At 42.3% G+C, this 22735-nt stretch overlaps 1 protein-coding gene across 2 annotated transcripts in view; it reads right to left on the bottom strand.

Annotated features, from left to right (window-relative positions):
• The window catches only part of LOC147576996 (uncharacterized), a 97422-nt gene that overhangs the window by 43621 nt on the left and 31066 nt on the right, over window positions 1-22735 (bottom strand). For both annotated transcript variants that reach the window (XM_086679240.1, XM_086679242.1), the window contains 8 exons: window positions 20674-20828; window positions 19966-20042; window positions 18270-18396; window positions 12860-16733; window positions 12452-12519; window positions 11933-12357; window positions 11002-11105; window positions 4016-4061 (listed from right to left, as the gene is read on the bottom strand). The gene's annotated coding sequence lies outside the window, so the exon portion shown is untranslated. The remainder of the gene's footprint in view (window positions 1-4015; window positions 4062-11001; window positions 11106-11932; window positions 12358-12451; window positions 12520-12859; window positions 16734-18269; window positions 18397-19965; window positions 20043-20673; window positions 20829-22735) is intronic.

Below are 22735 nucleotides of genomic sequence, written 5' to 3' on the forward strand. Positions count from 1 at the left end.
TGAATTTAGTAATGTCGCAGGACAGAAAATCAATGTGCAGAAATCAGTATCATTTGTATAAAATAATAATAAAGCAATAAAAAGAAAATTAAGGAAACAATCCCAATTACATTTACACAAAAAAAATAATAAGTTACCTAGGAATAAACCTAAGCAAATAAGTGCAAGGCCTTTACTCTGACCTCGAAACACTGATGAAAGAAATTGAAGACAACATAAATAAATGGAAAGCCACTCCATGCTCATGCACAGAAGGAACCAGGGGAGCCTGGGTGTCTCAGTCAGTTAAGCATCTGACTTCAGCTCAGTTCATGATCTCGTGTTCATGGGTTCGAGGTCCGCTTCAGGCTCTGTAGTGACAGCTCAGAGCCTGAAGCTGGCTTGGGATTCTGTGTCTCCCTCTCTCTCTGACCCTCACCCAATCATGCTCTCTCTCTCTCTCTCTTATTTATTGCAAAAAAAAATAAAATGTTAAAAAAAAATGTAACAAAAAAGAAAAGGGGCACCTGGCTGGCTCAGTGGGTTAAGTGTCCAACTTCAGCTTGGGTCATGATCTCACAGTTCGTGCATTCGAGCCCCACGTCAGGCCATGTGCTGACAGCCCAGAGCCTGGAACCTGCCTGGGATTCTATGCTTCCATCTCTTCCTGCCCCTCCCCAACTCATGCTTTATTTCCCTCTCTCTCTCTCAAAAATAAACATAAAAAAAATTTGATAAATATAAAAGAAAGAACCAATATTTTTGAAATGTCTACACTACCAAAAAGCAATCTACAGATTTAATGCAATCCCTATCAAAGTACCAACAGCATTTTTTCACACAACTAAAACAAAAATCCTAACAATATATTTGGAACCAGCAAAGATCCCAAATTACCAAAGAAGCTTTGGAAAACAAAAGCAAAGCTAGAGGGATCGCAATTCAAGACTTCAAGTTCTGGTCCAAAGCAGTAGATAGTAAAACAGTACAGTCCTGACACAAAAATAAATACATACGTTGAGGGGAACAGAATAAAATATTCAGAAATAAACCTACAATTATTTTTTAAAAAATTTTTAATGTTTATTTATTTTTGAGAGAGACAGAGACAGAATGCGAGTGGGTTAGGGGCAGAGAGAGAGGGAGACACAGACTCTGAAGTAGGCTCCAGGCTCCAAGCTGTCAGCACAGAGCCTGTCATGGGGCTCGAACCCACGAGCTACAAGATCATGACCTGAGCTGAAGTCGGACACTCAACCAACTGAGCCACCCAGTCGCCCCATAAACCTATAATTTTATGTTCAATTCATCTTCAACAAAGCAGGAAGGAATATACAATGGGAAAAATCAGGCTCTTCAACAAATGGTGCTGGAAAAACTGGTCAGCTATAAACAAAAGAATAAAATTGGACTGCTTTCTTACACTATACACAAAAGTAAATTCAAAATGGATTAAGGACCTGACATGATACATGAATCCATAAAAATCCCAGAACAGAAAACAGGCAGTAATATCTCTGGTAACTACCATAGTAACATGTTTCTAGATATGTCCCCTGAAGCAAGGGAAATAAAAGCAAAAATAAACTATTGGGATTTCATCAAAATATAAAGCTTCTGCATAGCAAAAAAAACAATCAAGTAAAAGAAACAATCAACAAAACTTAAGGGAAACATACTGAATGGGGGAAGATATTTGCAAATGACATATCCAAAACAGGGTTAGTATCCCACATATATAAAGAATTTAAGCAAATCAACCCACACAAAAATATCCAATTAAAAAATGAGCAAAAGAAATGAACAGATCTCTCTCCAAGGAAGAGAGAGATGGCCAACAGACACATGAAAAGATGCTCAACATCTCCGCTCATCAGGGAAATGCAAATCAAAAGTACAAGGAGACATCAATTCATACCTGTCAGAATGGCTACAATCAACAACAGAAGCAACAAGGGTAGAATAGGTTGCGCAGGAAAAGGAGCTCTCACGCACTGTTGGTAGGAATGCCAACTGCTACCACACTGTGGTAACACTATGGAGGTTCCTCCACAAGGTAAAAAATGGAACTACCCAATGATCCAGCAACAGCACTACTGAGTATTTACCCCCAAAATACAAAAACACTCTTTCAAAGGGATACATGCACCCCATGTTTAGGCAGCAATATTTACAAGACAAATTATGCAAGAGCACAAGTGTCCCTAGATAGATGAATACTTACATACCTGGAATATGTATGGAATATATATGTACAAGTGAATCCTAACAGCCATAAAAAAGAATGAAATATCCCCATTTGCAATGACATGAATGGAGCTACAGAGTATACTTCTAAGTGAAATCAATCAGAGAAAGACAAATACCATATGACTTCACTCACATGTGGCATTTAAGAAACAAACGACTGAAGGAAAGAGAGAAGAGAGACGAGCCTTGAAACAGACTCTTAATTATTGAGAACTGATGGTTACCAGAGGGGGTGGGGTGGGGGATGGGTGGAATCACAGTTGGGGATTAAGGAGTGGACTTATTGTGATGTGCATTGGTGATGTAGAAAATTGTTGAAACTAACACCTGAAACTAACAGAACACTGCATGTTAACTATTCAGCAAATAAAATACACTAAAATAAATAATAGCTTTGAATATAAGTGGACTAAATGCTCCAATCAAAACACACAGGGTGCCTTAATGGATGAAGAAAGCAAGACCCACCTATGTGCTGCCTACAAGAGTCTCATTCCAGAACTAGAGACACGTGCAGATTGAAAGTGAAAAGATGGGGCGCCTGGGTGGCGCAGTCGGTTAAGCGTCCGACTTCAGCCAGGTCACAATCTCGCGTTCTGTGAGTTCGAGCCCCGCGTCAGGCTCTGGGCTGATGGCTCAGAGCCTGGAGCCTGTTTCCGATTCTGTGTCTCCCTCTCTCTCTGCCCCTCCCCCGTTCATGCTCTGTCTCTCTCTGTCCCAAAAATAAATAAACGTTGAAAAAAAAAAAAAAAAATTAAAAAAAAAAAAAAAAAAAAAGAAAGTGAAAAGATGGAAACACATTTATCATGCAAATGGAAGTGAAAAGAAAGGTGGGGTAGCAATACTCCAATCAGGCAAAATAGACTTTCAAACAAAGACTACATCAGGAGACCAAGAACCCTACATAGCGATAATAGGAACAATCTACAAGAAGACATACCAATTATGAGTATTCATGCAACCAACATGGGAGCACTGAAATATAACGCAGCTAACAACAGACATAAAAGAAGAAATTCACAGCAATACAATATTAGTATAGGATTTTAACACCACCTTACAACAATGGACAGATCATCCAATCAGAAAATCAAAAAGAAAACAGTGGCTTTGTATGACACATTGGACTAGATGGATCTAATAATTATCTTCCAAACATTCCATCCCAAAACAGCAAAATACACATTCTTGCCAGGTGCACATGGAACATTCTCCAGAAGAGATCACATGTTAGGCTACAAAACAAGTCTCAACAAATTCAAAAAGATGAATGCACCTCATGCATCTTTTCTGACCACAATGGCAGGAAACCGGAAATCAATCACAGGAAAAGAATCAGGAAATGCAGGATAAATAACATGCTCCTAAGCAATGAATGGATTAACCAAGAAATCAAAGAGGAAATCTAAAAATATAGGGAGACAAATGAGAAAAGAAACACCAGGGTCCCAAATCCTTGGGATGCCAGGAAAGATCTAAGAGGGACGATTACAACAATCCAGGCCTCCTTCAAGAAGAAAAATCTCAAATAAACCACCTAACCTTACACATAACATAGTTAAAAAAGAAAACCAACAAACCCCAAAGACAGCAGAAGCCTTCAATGAAACCAGAAGCTCATAGTTTCAAAGAATAAGCAAAATTGATGCACCTTTAGCTATACTCATCCCCCTCCCCCCAAAAAGAGGACTAAACTAAAAGCAGAAATGAAAGACGATAAATAATGACAGACATCACAGAAATACAAAGGATTATAACAGAATATCATGAAAAAATATATACCAACCAAATGGATGCATCAATTCTTAGAAACATCACATCCAAAAGCGAACCTGAAAGAAATAGAAAGTTTGAACAGACTGATGAATAGCAATCAAATTCAACCAGTAATCAAAAAACTCCCAACAAACAAAAGGCCAGTATCCAATGGCTTCAGAGCTGAATCCTTTCAACCATTTAAAGAGTTAACACCTGAGGGTAGGGGCCAAAATGGCAGAGAAGTAGGGGGATCCAAATTTCACTCTTCTCCCAAAGAAGTGTTGAAGCCAAAGGACTTTGAATCCCATGAGTCCAGGAGGAAAAGAGATAGTCATGCTTCCAGGGACCCACCGGGACAACCTGACAGGCCATAGGTGCGTGATTGTGAACTGGGAGAGATGAAATGAACAGAGGGAGGGATCTGCTTCTTCAGAGAGACAAAGGGAAGAGAAAGAGTGGCTGTGGAAGCATAGGACTGTATCTGGACACGAGAGAAACGTCAGACCAGGACGGAGAAAGATCCAATCTCTAACTGCGGGGCTTGCTGTGGACTGGGGCCAGCTGCTCATATCAGGAACGTGGGGAGGAGGGGAGCCAGCCCCAGGCTCGGGGGCTAGGTCAGGGGCGCAGTCCACACTAGGAGAAAGCGATCCCCTCCCTGGAGTGCTGTGGGACAAGACAAAGCCTGCCTGCACCCGCCAGCCAGGGACCACATATCAGGTGGTGTGGAGAAATGCTTCCCCAGTATTGGGGCCGTGGAGCAAGTCTGAATCCCAGCCAAGTGCCAGGCACGGGAGTTGGGGGAGCAAGACAAACTGCCTCATTTGTATCCATGGCAGAGTGAGGACAGCTTGAACAGAGTGGTCTGCGGAGGAGAGATGGCGGGGGGGGGGGGGGGGGTCGCCATTTTTCTCCCCACAACCACCAAGATGGGGCCACAGGGATCAGACAGGACCCACAGTGGACGCCCCCTCCTCCAGACCTGTGCTGCTACATTGCCTGGTTTAATTCTCAGACATTTCTGATTATGTAGATACATTCTTCCTTCCTTTTCTCCTTCTCATCTCTTCCCTCCTCTATTCTGGTTACTCTGTTGTTGGTTTGTTTAAGCAGACATATTTAATCCATTTTCTTGATACATGTTCCAAAACTCCTACTTTATTCTCCATTCTCTCTCTTTGGAGTAAGCCTTATAATTTCTCTGTCTGCACAACTTTATCTTCTTTCATTCTTCCCCACCTTCTTTTTTATTTTCCTTTCTCTCTCTCTAGATTAAGCTGTATAGTTTCTCTGGTCCATTTTTATTCTTTCTTTTCCCCGCCCCTATCCTGTCTCTCTTTGTATGGGATAAGGCCTCTTTTATCAGCACCACCTCCACCCTATGGTTTACTTATAGCTGATGTTTCTGGTTTTTTGTTTTAGGTTTTTTTGGTTTGTTTGTTTGTGTGTTTTTGTGTTCTGTTTGTTTTTTGTTTGTTCATCTGTTGGTTTTCCTTTCCAGGGCTACTTCAATGATCAAAACACACCTGGTGGAGGGTCCAAAACATTACTACAAGTTGGGATATAAAGTACCCAAGGTCACAACAACAAAGAGCAAGCAATGCTCTCCAAAAAAACATCTCCTAAAGGTCCAGGCCCTGGACAGTGTGTGGCCCCTCTTTAATCTAGAAGTGCTCGCAGGTGCAGGGCACATAACAACCTTTTAAAACACATAAAAGAAAACTAGCCAAAATGATGAAACAGAAGAGTTTTCCTCAAAAGAAATTCCACGATGAAATGACAGCTAAACAATCCATCAAAACAGATATACCCAATATAACTGCACAATAATTTAGAATAATACTCGTAAGATTAATGGCTGGGCTTGAGAAAAGCATACAGGAAGGCAGAGAATCTATTGCTGCAGAGATCAAGGAACTAAAAAATAGTAATGATGAATTAAAACATGCTATAAATGAGGTGCAAAATAAAATAGAGGTGGTCACAGCGAGGATTGAAGAGGCAGAGGGGAGAATAGGTGAATTAGAAGATAAAATTATGGAAAAAGAGGAAACTGAGGAAAAGAGAGATTAAAAAAATTCTGGATCATAAGGGGAGATTTAGAGAACTAAGTGATCCAATTAGATTTAGAGAACTAAATGATAAAATGGAACAATATCCATACCATAGGAGTTCCAGAAGAAGAGAGAGAAAGGGGCCAGTGGTATATTTGAACAAATCATAGCTGAGAACTTCCCCAACCCGGGGAAGGAAACAAACATTGAAATCAAGGAGGCACAGAGAATTCCCTTCAGATGTAACTTGCATCGATCTTCTGCACGACATATCATAGTGAAACTGGCAAAATACAAAGGTAAAGAGAGAATTCTGAAAGCAGCTCGGGATACATGGGGCTTAACATACAAAGGTAGACACATAAGGAAAGTAGCTGACCTATCTACTAAAACTTGGCAGGTCAGAAAGGAGTGGCAGGAGAGTGTCAATGTGATTAAAAGGAAAAATATGCAGCCAAGAATCCTTTATCCAGCAAGCCTGTCATTCAGAATAGAAGGAGAGATCAAGGTTTTCCCAAACAAACAAAAACTGAAAGAATTCATCACCAATAAACCAGCCCTACAAGAGATCCTAAGGGGCACTCTGTGAATAAAATGGTACAAGGACCACAAAGGACAAGAGACATCACTACAAGCACGAAACCTACAGATAATACAATGACTGTAAACCCATATCTTTCAATAATAACACTGAATGCAAATGAACTAAATGCTCCAATCAAAAGACATAGGGTATTAGAACGGATTTAAAAAAAAAAAAAAACAAAACAAGACCCATCTATTTGCTGACTACAAGAGACCCATTTTAGACCTGAGGACACCTTCAGACTGAAACAGAGGGGATGAAGAACCATCTACCATGCTACTGGAAGTAAAAGGAAAGCTGGAGTAGCCATACTTAAATTAGACAAACTAGATGTTAAACTAAAGGCTGTAATGAGAGATGAAGAAGGGCATTAGGTAATAATTACGAGGTCTCTCCATCAACAAGAGCTAACAATTACAAACGTCTATGCACCGAATTCGGAAGCACCCAAATATATGAAACACTTAATCAAAAACATAAGCAACCTTATTGGTACGAATGTGGTAACTGCAGGGGCTTTAACACTCCACTTACAACAATGGACAGATCATATAGACAGAAAATCAATAAAGAAAAATGGCCCTGAATGATACACTGGACCAGATTGACTTGACAGATATATTTAGAACTTTTCATCCTGCAGCAGCAGAATACACATTCTTCTCAAGTGCACAGGGAACATTCTCCAAGATAGATCATATACTGGGTCACAAAACAGCCCTCAATAAATATAAAAGAATTGAGACCATACCATGCACACTTTCAGATCACAATGCTATGAAACTTGAAATTAATCACAGGAAAATGTTTGGAAACCCTCCAAATGCATGGAGGTTAAAGAACTTCCTACTAAAGAACAAATGGGTGAACCAGGCAATTAAAGAAGAAATTTAAAAATCTATTGAAACGAGTGAAAATGAAAACACAACAATCCAAACGCTTTGGGATGCAGCAAAGGCAGTCCTAAGAGGAAAATACATTGCAATCCAAGCCTATTTCAAAAAAACAAGAAAAATCCCAAGTACAAAATCTAACAGCACATCTAAAGGAACTAGATGCAGAACAGCAAAAAAACCCCAAATCCAGCAGAAGAAAAGGAATAATGAAGAGCAGAGCAGAAACAAACAATACAGAACCCCCCCAAAAAACAGTGGAACAGATCAATGAAACTAAGAGTTGGTTTTTTGAAAAAATAAACTAAACTGATAAACCTCCAGCCAGACTTCTCAAAAAGAAAAGAGAGAGGATCCAAGTAGAGTAAATCACAAGAGATTTATTGCAACCAATCCCTCAGAAATACAAGCAATTATCAGAGAATACTATGAAAAATTCTATGCCAACAAACTGGACAACCAGGAAGAAATGGAAAAATTCATAAACACCCACATACTACCAAAACTCAAATGGGAAGAAATAGAACATTTGAACAAACCCATAACTAGTAAAGAAGTTAATCAGTTATCAAAAATCTCCCAACAAATAAGAGTCCTGGACCACATGGCTTCCCTGGGGAATTCTACCAGACATTTAAAGCAGAGTTAATATCAATCCTTCTCAAGCTGTCCCAAAAATATAGAAATGGAAGGAAAACTTGTGGAATCATTCTATGAATCCAGCATTACTTTCATTCCCAAACCAGACAGGGTCCCCACAAAAAAGTAGAACTACAGGCCAATATCCCTGATGAACACGAATGTAAAAATACTCAACAAGATATTAGCAAATCAAATTCAACGATATATACAAAGAATTATTCACCATGATCAAGCGGGATTCATTCCTGGGCTCCTTGATATTTGATATTTGATATTTGATATTTGATATTCCTGGGCTGGTTCAATATTCACAAATCAATCAATGTGATTCATCACATTAATAAAATAAAAGATCAGAACCATATGGTCCTGTCAATAGATGCAGAAAAAGCATATAACAAAATACAACATCCTTTCTAAATAAAAACCCTCAAGAAAGCCGGGATGGAAGGAACATACTTAAACATCATAAGGGCCATAGATGAGAAGCCCACAGCTAATATCATCCTCAGTGGGGAAAAACGGAGAGCTTTCCCCCTGAGATCAGGAACAGGACAGGGATGTCCACTCTCTCCACTCTTGCTTAACATAGTGTTGGAAGTCCTAGCATCAGTAGTCAGACAACAAAATGAAATAAAAAGCATCAAAATTGGCAAAGAAGCCAAACTTTCACTTTTCATAGACAACATGATACCCTACATGGAAACCCAAAAGACTCCACCAAAAGACTTCTAGAACTGATACATGAATTCAACAAAGTCACAGGGTACAAAATCAACATACAAAAATCGGTTGCATTTTTATACACCAATAGTGAAGCAACAGAAAGATAAATATAGAAATGGATCCCATTTACAATTGCACCAAGAATCATAAAATACCTAGGAATAAACCTAACCAGAGATGTAAAAGATCTGTATGCTGAAAACTATAGAAAGCTTATGAAGGAAATTGGAGAAGACACAAAGAAATAGAAAAATATTCCATGCTCATAGATTGGAAGAATAAATATTGTTAAAATGTCAATACTACCCAAAGCTATCTACACATTCAATGCAATCCCAATCAAAATTGCACGAGCATTCTTCTCCAAGCTAGGAGAAAAAATGCTAAAATTTGTATGGAGCCACAAAAGACCCCGAATACCCAACATAATACTGAAAAAGAAAACCAAAGCTGGAGGAATCACAATCCCAGACTTTAGCCTCTACTACAAAGCTGTAATCATCAAGACGGTATGGTACTGGCACAAAAACAGAGGCATAGACCAATGGAATAGAATAGAGAACCCAGATGTGGACCCACAAATGGATGGCCAACTCATCTTTGACAAAGCTGGAAAGAGTATCCAATGGGAAAAAAAGGCAAATGGTGCTGGGAGAACTGGACATTAACATGTAGAAGAAGAAAACTAGACCACTTTCTTACACCATACACAAAAATAAACTCAAAATGGATGAAAGACCTAAATGTGAGACAAGAAGTCATAAAAATCCTCGAGGAGAAAGCAGGCAACAACCTCTTTAACCTCGGCTGCAGCAATTTCTTATTCAACATATCTCCAAAGACCAGGGAATTAGAAACAAAAATGAACTATTGGGACCTCATCAAGATCAAAAGCTTCTGTACTGCCAAGAAAACAACCAACAAAAGGAAAAGGCAATCAACAGAATAGGAAAAGGTATTTGCAAATGACACACCGGATAAAGGACTGGTATCCAAAATCTATAAAGAACTCATCAAGCTCCACACTCGAAAAACAAATAATCCAGTGAAGAAATGGGCAGAAGATAAGAAGAGACACTTTTCCAAAGAAGACATCCAGATGGCCAACAGACACATGAAATGATGCTCAACGTCACTCCTCATCAGGGAAATACAACTCAAAGCTACAATGAGATACCACCTCACACCGGTCAGTGACTACAATGGACAAATCAGGAAATTATAGATGCTGGCAAGGATGTGGATAAATGGGAACCCTCTTGCACTGTTGGTGAGAATGCAAACTGATGCAGCCTCTCTGGAAAACAGAGCGGAGCTTCCTCAAAAAATTAAAACTACAACTACCCAGCAATAGCACTGCTAGGAATTTACCCAAGGGATACAGGAGTGTTGATGCATAGGGGCACATGTACCCCTATGGTTATGGCAGTGCTTTCAACAATAGCCAAATTATGGAAAGAGCCTAAAATGTCCATCAACTGATGAATGGATAAAGAAATTGTGGTTTATATACACAATGGAGTACTATGTGGCAATGAGGAAGAATAAAATCATGCCATTCGGAGCAACGTGGAAGGAACTGGAGGGTGTCACGCTAAGTGAAATAAGTCAGTCAGAGAAAGACAGATATCATATGTTTTCACTCATATGTGGATCTTGAGAAACTTAACAAGACCATGGGGGAAGAAAAGGGGGAAAAAATAGTTACAAACAGAGAGGGAGGGAGGCACACCATAAGAGACACTCAAATACACAGAACAAACTGAGGATGGATGGGAGGGTGGGGGAGAGGGGAAAGTGGGTGATGGGCACTGAGGAGGGCACTTGTTAGGATAAGCAGTGGGTGCTGTATATAAGCCAATTTGAAAATAAATTATATTTTAAAAAATTAACAGTTAATACCTGTTCTTAAAATACTCTAAAATATGAAAGTGGAAGTCAAGTTTCCAAGTTCATTCTACGAGGTCATCAGTACCCTGATACCAAACCAAATAAAGACATTACAAAACAATAACAAAACAACAGGCCAATATCTCCAATGAACATAAAAACAGTAATTGTCAAGAAAATATTTTCAACCCAAATCCAACAATGCATTTAAAAAGTCATTCACCTTAGGTGCCTGAGTGGCTCAGTCAGTTAAGCGTCCAACTCTTGGTTTGGGCTCAGGTCATGCTCTCACAGTTCAGGAGTTCAAGCCCCCCATGAGGCTCTACGCTAAAAGAAAAATACCATATGACATCACTTTACACGGAATTTGGGAAACAAAACAAAGAAACAAAGAAAATGGAGAAAAGAAGACAGACCAAAAAAAACCCGACTCTGAAATTTAGAGAGGAAACTGGTGCTTGCCAGAGGGCAGGTAGGTGGGGGGTGGGTGAAAGAGGGGAAGGAGATGAAGAATATGCTCATATTGAGGAGCATGGAGTCATAGGAGAAGTGTTAAACCATTATACTGTACACCTTGAAGCAAACATAACCCAATGTTAATTACACTCGAATTTTACAAATTAATACAAAATGGAAATACTCTCATAGCAACAGAAGAAAGAAGTTTTAATTTTATAATCTTGGAATGAAAAGTGATATATGTAGCTTATGAAATCATTAATGAATTGGAAAAATAGGACACTGTCATAAAATTGCTCATAAACACATATGTAACTGAGTAACTCCTGCAGACATGTGAAAACTACACACCATTCTTTTCCCCCTGAAATGGTTTTTCTCCCCTTGCATCTTTCTCAGAAAAGAACCCTAATTTCACTTGCAAAAAATCTACATTTAGGAATTTAATATGCAAAATGTATAGGATATACATTTTTCTTTCAAATTCAACTACATGAGGGATTTTCTCAGGACTAAAACATCTAATGTATACATATACATAAGATGAAGAACATCTTACATACATACACATACAATGAAGAAATCCAGTATAATGAAATGAAATCATACTGGTGCACACAGATTACATTTTTTTATGGATCTACCCAAGGTGGGATGATATTTTCAACTGGTTGGGAAAAGTAACAGAGACCTACACAACGAATCTTGAAGTTACAGAAACTTGCATGTGCATCAGAAGGTGTCCTCTTTCTTACAGCGACAGAAAGGAGCTTTCAAAGTATGTGTGATGAATGTAAAACTCAGGCAGGTCTATGAATCTATGAATGAGAAAATGAGCAAAAAAGAAAAAAAAAAGTCGAAATGTATCAGACAGGGGAATCTAAGCATCAATTTTCATAAAGACAAAATACCATCAGGCTTTTTCTTCTAAAATTGATTCACAGGGGCGCCTGGGTGGCTCAGTCAGTTAGGCGGTCGACTTTGGCTCAGGTCATGATCTCGCGGTCCGTGAATTCGAGCCCCGCATCGGGTTCTGTGCTGACAGCTCAGAGCCTGGAGCCTGCTTCATATTCTGTGTCTCCCTCTCTCTGACCCTCCCCTGTTCATGCTCTGTCTCTCCCTGTCTCAAAAATAAATAAACGTTAAAAAAATTTTTTTTTAATTTAATAAAAAAAATAAAATTGATTCACAGTGTTTGCTTAGCACAATCTTACCCACACTGAGAAGTGGCCTTGGTATGTCCTTTGACCGGCAGCAGTCACAGAGGGATCCGGTGATTCAGCTTTTAGTAAAAACCGCAATCAATTTAAAAGTATTTCAGATGTTCACGAGTTCATGAGAAATCAGAAAACATGCCAAATCTCAACTGAAAGGGGGAAAAGGTAACGAGTATGTTTTTAAGATATTATTGATGAGACTCCTTCCAACGAAGACAACAGAGGACAACCACAACAAATTCTGTGGCAGGAATAACATTGAACATTCAAATAACGGGAGGTTCCTGACACAACTTACCTGTCAGTTTTTCAGTTGTTGTCAACGACTACAACATTGTTGGGAAAAAATCCCCACTGAACATTACTAAAAGCATGTATGATGTGGAGGGCACATCGCGTTTTTACCTCGGGCTCTGGTTCCGGCAGGACCCGGAGGGTGGTTCCCAGCTCATTCTTCTAGAAGGTCCTGAGAGTCAACATTTGGCTTCTTCACTTTCCAACTGAATGCGGCTCTTGTTCCTCCGAATTTGTGTCAGGATTTCTCCCCCCAAACAAGCCTGAACCTGGAACCAACCAACCCCAGCCTCTCGGACGTGGCGTCCCAGGACCCCCTGAATCCACGGAACCTTGAGTGAAATACATCTTGTTCACAAAGCGGCAGGGGAAATGAGGAACAAACCACAGAACACCCCAGAAAATGCAAGGGACTGTGCCGCTCACTGACCATCCCGCGTTTCTGGGGAAGCCGCCCAGCCCCCTGCCTCACTACTCAGCCCCACCACTGAAGAGATGCCAAGTGGCTGGAAGCCTCCAGGGTGTCCCCCCGCCTGGGGTGGAACCTGCTGGAAACGCAGCTCTGGCTCTTTGCCCACGCTCAGAGGCACTGGGACCTCAGAAGCAAGGAAGCCTTTCCAGATCTGAGGCACACTGGATCAGAAAAACCTAACAAGCGCCTTCTACCGCCATCACTGAGCAAGCAGAAGACCAGGCCCTCCCTGGGCTTGGTGCGCACGCGCGCGCATGCGCCCTCTGCGGGCTGCCGGAATTCCTGCAATGCTCAAGGCCATGGCAGCTCAGCTGGAGGTACTGAGGGTGCAGCTGGTCCAGTAGGCCTGTTCTCCAGACTGGGAAAGGTCTTAGTGACAGGGCCTGGGACACAAAGAAATCTTTTCCTTCTCCTGTATAGTGAGTGAAGAATGAAACAGAATTTATTGATGCCATGATATCATTTGTAATGCTTTAAAAAATATTTTTTTTTTTTATTCATTTTTGAGAACCAGAGAGAGACAGAGTATGAGCAGGGAAGGGGCAGAGAGAGAGGGAGACAAAGAATCTGAAGCAGGCTCCAGACTCTGAGCTGTCAGCACAGAGCCCGACGCGGGGCTTGAACCCACGAACGGCGAGATTACGACCTGAGCTGAAGTCAGACACTCAATCGACTGAGCCACCCAGGCGCCCCTCATTTATAATGCTTTAAGCAGCATTCCCAGAAATACAGAACGCAAATTGACACATGCTGAATGAACCACAGGCAGTGGCGTTTACCACGAAAATACTTGGGTTGAATAAAAAATTGACACACTTGAAAAAGAGATACAGGCTTCCAGCTATGGAATGAATATGTAATGATGTACAAGGTACAGCCTATGGAATATAGTCAATCCTGTAAGAAAGTGTTGCATGCTTTCACATGATAGCTACACTTGTCTAGGTATCTGGAGAGCATAATGTATACACACGGAATCACTATGATATACGCCTGAAACTAATACAACATGGTGTGTCTACTATATATCAATAAAATTTGACAAAACTTTAAGTTTCTCCTTCACCATTAAAAAATTATTTCTAATTGAGAACATATGAAATTCCATTTATACCACATTCTCTAATGTCACCATCTTGATGTTGAGAGCTTATTTTTCATGTTGTCAATAATGTGTTTGATGACACAAATGTGACAAGGTCAGAATGCATACCCAGAGGGAGCTACACATCTGTTATGAATTTCCTGCCTCTATATGGGTAATATTTTCAATGAAAAATGCTTTCAGGGTGAAGATGGATGAAATAGTTTCCATCAGACTCATAGGCAGATAATTGTGCCTTCAAATAATAATTGCCATGTCTTCACAATCTGAGGAAGTCTAGGTGAAGACATAGGTTTCTCCTTTCATGTAAGAGAAGGCTGTGGTGTTTTAAACTGCTCACTTACAATCCAGAATCCAGAGATCAGCAGTAGATGTAAGAATAGCAACGCACTACCATGTTGCACATAACTCGGTCCAGAAGGAGAATACAGACCTTATTCTCAAAAGCTTTTGGTTGAGATCAACAATCCATCTTTGCAAGTTCCAGGCTGCAGGCTCTGGGGACAGCACAATGCCTGACGCCTGGTTTTGGAACATAGGGAAGGTCATGCTCAAGCACGGGGGAATGGAGTAGGGACTGGGAGCAGTGGAGGAGACAGATGATGGTTACCTCCCCATGGGGCACACTCTGGACTTTACCTGCTGATGACCTGCACACTCTGCCTCAAGCCATTTCTCTCCATGACCGATACTGAGACTGGGCCCCAACACGCCAGGCAAAATGAGGGGCACCCATCTTCCCAGGGGCAATGGCCTGTACAGAGGTTGCCCCAGTGAGGTTGGAGCCTTGCATTCAGGGAACTGTCATGCCCAGGGTTCCCACACTTTCTGCCTCCAACACTAAGAGTATCGTCACAGAGCCCCTCCTGCATGGCCCATCACCCCCTCACACACTGTGACCAGCTCCATCCTTTCCTCTTTGACTCCTCTTTGTCTCTGCTTCTCTCTACTCCTGTCTCCCTCTGTTTCTTCCTCTCACTCTCTCGGACATGCCCAATTCCCCCATCACTGACTCAGTGTCTCTCTCCCTGCCTGTCTCTCTGCCTCTCCCCAGGCCCTCGGCCTTCTGCTCTGTGCAGCCCTGGCCAAGAAGCAGGGCACCACATATCCTGTGTCCCCCTCTCTCCTGTCATGTTTTAGCCCAGGCCCTGATCGCAGTGGATGAGAATCCTGTTTACACAAGCTGCTCATGCTGACCTTTACTGCAGCACTGCTGTTCCAAGCCACTCCTGGGAAGCATGTGGACAGCCAGACCTTAACCCCCTGGTGGCCCAGCCATCATGACCCCAAAGTTGATGGAAGGCTGGTTGCCTCCATAACCTGGGAGGAAGGAGGGCCCAGCAGGAGTCAGGGGCTCGGGGGCATTATGCATGGGCTTTGAGGACCTGGAAAGAGCCAGATGCTTACAACCAACCCCACCTTGGTGGTGAGGGAGGAAAGGGTATCATGTCATCGACCTCTGCCCTGCCCATCCCTCACTGAGAAAACAGTGGGAAGAAGGGCACATGGGTGGCTCAGTCGGTTAAGTGTCTGACTTCGGCTCAGGTCGTGATCTCGTGGGTTGTGAGTTTGAGCCTCTCGTTGGGTTCTGGGCTGACAGCTCAAAGCCTGAGACTGCTTTGGATTCTGTGTCTCCCTCTCTCTCTCTCTGCCCCCCTCTCGCTTGTGTTCTGTCTCTCTCCCACTCAAAAAATAAACACATTGCAAAAAAATTAAAAGAAAACACTGGGAGGAATACAGGACATCATAAGTCTCACCCCAAAAACTACTACCATAAGTCTACCTCAGCTCCCACCTGGATTGGTGCTACTGTGAGGTAGCTGGTAGGTGGGAAAAGTCCACAACATCTGGATTAATGCAGGGTTTCCTCACTGTTCTACCAGAGACATTGCTGACTCCTCATCCATTTCTTGCAATCAGGAATCAGCCACTTCGTGGGGACTGACAGCTGTCCTGCTGATCACCACACACCACTGTGACTAGCAGGCACCGTGTGCTTGCGAGTACCTATTGAGGAGTGAACGCCACCATCACCAGATCTAGAGGAAGGTTGTGTCCACCACCCCAGAAGGAACCAGGGGACATGTGCAGTCAATACAATTCAAACAGTGACTTATCTTCTGCCCCTATTACTGTAGATTCTAACTGTTTGTGACTGTGTATACAGGAGTCACACTGTATACATCAAAATAGAATGACCGTTATGTCCTCCTGGAAGCAGATACTGACACAGACACAGAACTGTGATGGGTTTATCAGGGGAAAAGAGCAAAGACAAAATAGAGGGGACAGGATTGGTCAGGGAAAGAATTCAGTCAAATACGTATATCAGACAACTTTTCTAAATATATTACATGACCACAGCCCATTTGTCGCAGTTCAGGGTCCTCTTCAAACTTCAAATTCTCCTGTAAGTCAAAGAGATTTTGGGTTATTACAATGGGATCTTATATTGTTGAAGACAAAATGCATAGAGGACAACAGATCTGTGGCCTTGGATGAACACTTCATTGTGTGGCCACATCTGTGTGTCTACCTATAAGGGAAGATGACTGTCTTTAAATCTTAGATATAGATTCCTGAATGTACACAGTATCACAGTTATCTTTTTCTTCTTTGTAAAATAGGACCTGAATTTTCATAGAAAAAACACTGGGGTCTTTGCCGTATCTTTTGAAATAGTGATTGCCAATCTCTCAGCCTCAGGCATTATACTCTCAGTTGCATGAAATTGAATGAACATCTGTAGATGATCTTCTGTGTGCATATACATTTATACCCTGAGAAGGGTGAGTGCCCACTCATCCCATACATTTTACAAATTCCTTATGTGCTTGTCACCTCTTCATCGTACTGACCTCAGAAACCAACATTGTCCCTGTTTCTCAGATTACAAATCTCAGGCTCTGAGATGGCCCCACTGAGAGCTGGTGTTAGAGCTGAGCCAACAGGAACACAGGCAAAGCCTCAGGAAATTGTGAGGGAAGTTCTGGAGATGCAAACCCACAGGCAGGGTGGTGACAGCAGATGCAGGGGTGTGATGACCAGACTTCAGCACGGGCGGCTCCTCCTCAACCCTGAATTCCCCAAGAATCTGACTCAGGCTGAAGGCCAAGGAAGCCGTTCAGTTGATCTACAACCTATCTTCGCACTTAGTCTCACTGAGACACACAAACTTAGGCAGACAAGCATTTCCTAAGACCAAGTTTAATTTACCAAATCTCCAGGACATTCTTTCATACATGTGCAGACCCTTCAGAAAACCAAAGGAAACAACAGTCTTCTTTTTAGATTATGAACTGGGTGCACTGTGGTAACCTTGACATTCCGGAGATGATGACTGCATTGTACACTGTGCTTGAACCCGTGAAGCAGTTCTTTGCAGATATCCTCATGCTCCCTGCCCAGGCCGTGGGCCCTGCCATGAAAGGCCTCCAAATCCATCCTACTGACCCCAACACCCTCCTTTCTGCACCTCCTCAAACTCTGCTTGCCACCCACAACTTACTTTCTATTCCTGTGTGATTCAAGTTTCCCCCATTCCTTCCCTGCTGCTTCCATTATGGTGACCACAAGTTCTGTGTGCCCCATTTCACACAGGACACCTGAGGCACCTAAAGTTAGGGGTGCGTCTCATCTGTCACAGAACCCACAACATTGTGTCTGTAAAATACACACCAGTACTGCTGATACGTCTACCGTTGTGTAAAAATCCTCTTTCTTTTTGACAAGAGAAACCTATACCTCACCTCATTTCAGGGAAATGGCAAAGCCCATCATACCTATGTCCTGAGAAACCTTGGATTTATATTACACTGTCCTCAGGCAGGTTTGCAGTTGAACTGCCAAGCCCTCACAACCATCTCTACGTCATTCCCACAAAGTCTTTCACAAAGAAGATGAATACGCTTTATCAGTCACTCATCCAGTTCAGGTCATCTTACCAAATTGAGTACTTGGAGGAGCTGGAGGTGGCCCATAGCCCATGACTGGTGATGAAGGGTGATCCATGGGGTACAGCTTGCAAGGCAAACCTAGGAAAGGACCAGGCCCTCTTGCATACATAATGGCCTGCAGAACAGAAATGAAAGCTATGTTCAGAGGACAGAACCAAGTACCAACACTGGCAAAAAGCGGAAGCCTAAAGAACCAGCGCTCATCTCCTGCCAGCTTCCCCACCACCAGGTTCCAAGCGGGCAGCATCGGCATCAAAAGAACTCTACCCATACTTTGGGTTCTATTGAGAGCTTTGGGGGTGGGGAACAGAGGCTATGGGAAGGAACTAGGATCTCCACATGTCTGCAAATGTAGGACAGCAAGGGCTCTTGTCCTAAAGGATTCATGGAGTGAATATGGAGTAAATTAATAAAATAGCATATTCCCGATATTAAGGCATCTAAGTCCAGGATCAACCACCACCCCTCATCCCCCTCTACCACAGAGGCTGCTTATTTGTATGTGAAGAACTACAGAATGAGAAGGAATGACAATCCCAGTCTCCACACATGGAATCATAGCGCTTGTGGCTCAAAGATCTGCCTTTAAGCCCCTGCCTGTGCCCAATCTGCTTCTCTCCCAACAATGGGCTCTTCTCCTCTCTGGAAGTGCTATCCATGGGCACAGAGACACATGGGGTGATGGGGATACGGATGTCATGCAGAGAACCTGGAAAGTCATGTTCTTAGAGAAACATGTCACTTATACATGTTAGTTAGGCTTAGGTAATTTATTTTAATGCAATGGTACTTCTCAGTTTAAGTACAGTACAATTTTCATGGTAATTGTGTCCTCTGAAAAAATGAGCTGAAATTCTAAATAACAGAATTAACACAAACACACTTTTGTTTCTGCTGTACATTTCCATGTTTCACCTGTAACACTGACACAGGACACAAGAGAACATGCTCATGTGAACACAAACGAAGGACACAGTGGGGAATTACGATGCAGGCAATTATGGACTTTCCCTCTCTGCCACTCATGTTCCAATGCATGTTTTCCAGGACAATTATGTCACCTCTTATAGTTCAGAGTATTTATACCCAGGGCACATGTGAAGGGATTCCAGATAGCACATTTCCAAAAAAAAAAAAAAAAAAAAAAAAAGAAAGAAAGAAAAGGCTAAATGTGATTGGGTATGAAATTTACTTTGTCTAAGACCACTCTAAATGACACATACAAAAATAAAGTTGGAGTGAAGGTATTTTGCATTTTCATACCATAAGGATAACTGCGGATTTTCTGAACACGTTAATCCCCTAGACAAAAACAGAACAGGAAGTAACAGTAAGAACAATGATTCCACTTTGAGGAGGTGCAGAAAAAATGAGGCAGGCCAGAAGACTTCCAGGTGGAGTGTGGTGTCAACCTCCTTGGGTTATTTCCAGGAACATACTGGAAAAGCCCTCAGATCCTCAGCCCTGACCACGTTTGGCTTCTAAACTTACCACAAGGAGTTGACGAGATGAAAATAGAGAAGCCCGTAGACACTTGGGTTAAGGTTGTGCATTTGGAAAATAAGAAAAATAAGCAGATATATTATACAACACAAAAAAACAGAGACAACGCCAGGAGAGAGTGCTGAACAGAAAAATAAGGGTTTCCACAAAAAGTTACAACTGCAAATGTCCACACACTTACCTTGTCCTTCTTGGTCCTTGTGGTAGAGTCAGTTTTGTTGTCAATCACGGGAGCAAAATCTGGATCTGCAAAAGACCCTATAAGGGATGGAGGTTTATTTTGATTGGAGTAGATTGTGCAGAGACAAAAAAAAAAAAAACACAAAAAACAAAAAACTAAAAACAAAAACCATCACCTCATTCCTCAAATAACTTAAACTCTTTGGCTCAGTCACATCCCAAATCACATGCAGAGGGTATCCCACATGCTTCAGGTGATCCCAAGGTGAAGGGGAGAACCATCCCTTAAACTTTGATGATGACCTGTTATAGCCCTGGTTCAGGTGCTTTCATGACTCATCAAACAACTGTGGATGAGTGAGGGCTCAACTGGATAGATATATGTTAGGCTGAGCCTCATGCCTCCCACTGCCCAGCACATGGACTGTGTACGGCACACATCTGCTGAAGCGCCATGCCTGCTTTTCTGTATATAGCCCCATTCCATCTCCACAAGAGACATATGTACCAACACAGAGTGGGGGAAATGACACAAAGATGATATGTGGATCATGAGACACTCGAGGAATGTGGTAATGGCGGCAGACACATTTCTCTTGCATCATAATGCCCCGTAGTAACACCTCTGCACCTTGTCCAAGACTCAACAACAACAAAAATCAGATGAACGTGCTTTGAAAGTCAACTCATACTGCTCACATCATCTTACCAAGTGGTGCAGGTGGAGGGGTTTAGGGTAGTCCCCAGGGCCACCAAGGTTCAGGAGGTGGATGTGCCCACGAGCCCGTAGGGTGGCCTCTAGGGTAGGTAGGGTGTGCAGAATCTTCCAGTTAACAGAGGAGGTCCCCATGGATCCACACTGCCCTGCAGAACAGAAGTGACAGCTACGTTCAGATGCCAGACAAGAGAACCGACACCCAAAGCAGCTGAAACCCAGAGAAGTACGGGTCAGCACCTGCCACCTTCTCTGCCACTAGGATCCAAGAGAGTAGCATCACTACCTGAAAACTCTATCCTCCCACTGGGTACCACCTACAGCCTAGGCAAATAAATTTTTTTTTTTTTTTCAACGTTTATTTATTTTGGGGACAGAGAGAGACAGAGCATGAACGGGGGAGGGGCAGAGAGAGAGGGAGACACAGAATCGGAAACAGGCTCCAGGCTCTGAGCCATCAGCCCAGAGCCCGACGCGGGGCTCGAACTCACGGACCGCGAGATCGTGACCTGGCTGAAGTCGGACGCTTAACCGACTGTGCCACCCAGGCGCCCCCAGCCTAGGCAAATAAATGCAGGAGGCTAAACTACTGACACCACATATCCCTGCCCATGTCTGAGAATGGAGAACAAAATGATCCCATCTTAGAGGATTAAAAGAAGTAAGTCCAAACAAATGAAGTAGCATATTCCAGACAGGCAGACATCTATGTCCAAGATCACCCTGCATCCCTCCACTACAGTGACTGTAGAAACTCTGTTTTTGGCATCTTCAGAACACACGCACACACACGCACGCGCACACACACACACACACACACACACACACACACACAATTGAGTGCAAATAAACAGCTCACTTTCTGCACAAAAAAAATCACAGCTACTACTGGGGAAAAGTTCTGCCTGTTGGCCCCTCACTTTGCCCCCTGTTCCCTCCCTGAGAAAGGGGTCTTCCCCATCTCTGGAAGTGCTGTCAAAGGCCTAAGAGGCCACTGGGGAGTTGGGGATCCCTGGAGTCTTGCAGGGGAACTGAGAAAGTGTTTGCTGTGACAAACACATTATTTACCAGTGTCTACTAAGCCCACATGTGTTTATCTGAATTCATAAGGAATTCTGATTTTGAGCACACTACGAAGACACAGAGTAATACATCATATGGGAAAAAAGAAGAAATTCATGTAACAGAATTAATGTGAACATGTTTTGATTTTGGTATCAATTCCCTGGGATGTGTCATGAGTGATGGTATCAGCTCTAAAACGGATTGGAGACACAACAGAACCTGCTCGTGTGAACACAAGTGAAGGACCTTGTGTTCAAAACATTTTTACCCAAGGCACAGCTTGAAGGATTCCAAACAGCTCATTTACCAACGAAGATGTGAAGGTGGTGAGTTATGACAATGACCTTTGTCTAAGACCACTCTAAATTGTACAAGGCACACAATATAAAAATAGAGGGGCGTCTTTTCACATTTCCAATTAACAGATAGCTTTAACACGTAATCGCATGACCAGAAAAAGGAAAATAACAAGAACACTGATCCCACAGAGAGGCGGTATGGTAGGAGTCAACAAGCCTAGAGACTTTAGTATGGAGCGCAGTGTTATCTTCCTGTGTTATTTCCAGAACACATGGGAAAAGCAATAGGGTACTCAATCTCTAAGTTCCTTTGGCCACTAAATTTACCAGAAAAAGGTGACAGGCTGAAAAGAGAGAAGCCTGTACACTCTTGGGTTAAGGATGTGCATTTGGCAAATAGAAACAGGCAGACATATCACACAACACAAAAAACAGGGAAAAGGCTGGAGAGCATGCTGTATCACAAATGAGGGTGTCCTGACAGACTTAGAACTGAAAATGGCCCCAGCATTTTCCTGGCCCTTCTTGGCATTTTTGGTAGAGTGCTTGTTTTTGTGACTCATGGGAGTGACACCAGCTTCTGGATCGGCTAAAGGCTCTAGAAGGGATGGAGGTGTATTCTGCTTTTAGTAGACTGTGCAGAATTGAAACAAACACCACATCTTGTGACATCTTAAACTCTTCCCCACACT

This window comes from Puma concolor, chromosome D1 (assembly GCF_028749965.1).
Source record: "Puma concolor isolate L17-30 chromosome D1, mPumCon1.1.hap2, whole genome shotgun sequence".
In the NCBI taxonomy this organism is placed as follows: Eukaryota; Metazoa; Chordata; class Mammalia; order Carnivora; family Felidae; genus Puma; species Puma concolor.